This window comes from Juglans microcarpa x Juglans regia, chromosome 7D, assembly GCF_004785595.1.
Source record: "Juglans microcarpa x Juglans regia isolate MS1-56 chromosome 7D, Jm3101_v1.0, whole genome shotgun sequence".
Taxonomy (NCBI): Eukaryota; Viridiplantae; Streptophyta; class Magnoliopsida; order Fagales; family Juglandaceae; genus Juglans; species Juglans microcarpa x Juglans regia.
In genome coordinates, this window is record NC_054606.1 from 12,532,664 (window position 1) to 12,534,335 (window position 1,672).

Here is a 1,672-nt window from a genome sequence, read left to right on the forward strand (position 1 = left end):
TATATATATATATATATTTGGATTAGACTACAGACTTAATTTTTTTTTTGTTTTAGTGGTTTATGATATATTTTTTTCTTTTTTTCCCCACCCCGCATGAGTCTACCCCCATGCACGTGCACGTCTTTTTTTTTTTTTTTTTTTTTCCATTTTCGTTTGTCCCTTATCACCCATATAAATACACCTTATACACCTTCATGCTTGATCGCCTCCTTCAAGTCCTAGGGTTATAGTAGCCTGCTATAACTTCAGCAAGCTGCTGCCCTCATTGGAATCCCATGCACGGCAGCTCAGCCAGTCCCACATCCAGGCCAACCCTCCATGCCGTGGTAAGCCTGCGCCACAACCTCCACCCCATGTAAATTTCTACCCAGACCCGCACCACTGCAAGCCTATACTGGAAGCAACCTTGCCGCAACACCTGAAGTAGCCGTAGCCTTCCTCACCACTCTCGAAAACAACCCAAACGATTGCCACCATCACCAGCTTCCTTGGAAAGTGAAAACTGCAGTTGCTCTATTTTGAAGCCATGGAAACAGAGCATCATCGTCAAACCGAGAGCCATGCCTTGCCATAGTTGGGCAGCGACGCCACAATCAACAGCAACAGATGACTTCGGAGATTAAGCCTCCACCGCCCAGTGATGTCCAATGCCACCGTCCGAAGTCCCATGGACGCCGCGTGATGCGTAGAACTCTCTCTTAGTGTTATTCCACCGCGAGCCACTGCAAACCACCCTCTTTCATGCCGGAAACCACCGTAAAAGCAGTAGCAATTACTGGCTGTGACACCCTCGTCACCCCGTGCCGATCTGTGAGCCCATTGACTCTCCTCCATATTTGTTTCCCTGACAGTTACTCTCTCTCACTCTCCGTGCTCTCTCTCTCTCTCTCTCTCATTAGTTGGTCTCTCTCTCTCTCAATGCCCCCCCACCATGACCACTGTCGTCCACCGCCAAGGCCTTTGCCCCGCCGCACATTTCGCCTCTCTCTCGGTGAACCTCCGTGCTTTTATTAGTCTCTATTTTTTTTTCACAATGTTAATAGGATGGTTTACACGCGTAAGGTGTGATGCAAGTCTTTAGGTTAAAATAAAAATAAGTGTTTTAATTACATTAATACCCTTTACTACATGTTATATTAATGTGCTTTTAAACTTTTATTATGTATTAGTATACTCTTATATAATTATGATTACAGAAAATCACTTAAGTATTTTAACATGTTATTGAGTAAAGATTGATTTTAAGAGTAAACAATATTGGTGTAATGTTGTTTTTACACTTTATATATGATTTAGTCTATTTTAAAATAGTTATGGTTTAATTTAAAATATTTTGGGATAATTATATTATCTAGTATTAAACTTTATAGTTTGTTTTCAATAATAAATAGGTCAAACTTATAAATGTTTTAGTCAAAGTTATTAAATCAACATTGATGATTTTAGAAAGTGATGATTTGTAATTTTAGATTTTGAGGAAGTAAATAGGTTATTTTACAAGTTTAGGATTAAATATCGAAATACGTGATTAATTGAAAATTTAGGAGAATTACGTAATTATTTTATAGATGACGCTTATTTATTGTTCAACATTTATTTAGGAAAATTTCTAAAAAGCTAAGAAGTCCAGGTAAGCGAGGTTCTAAAGCTAGACTTTGCATTAAAATAA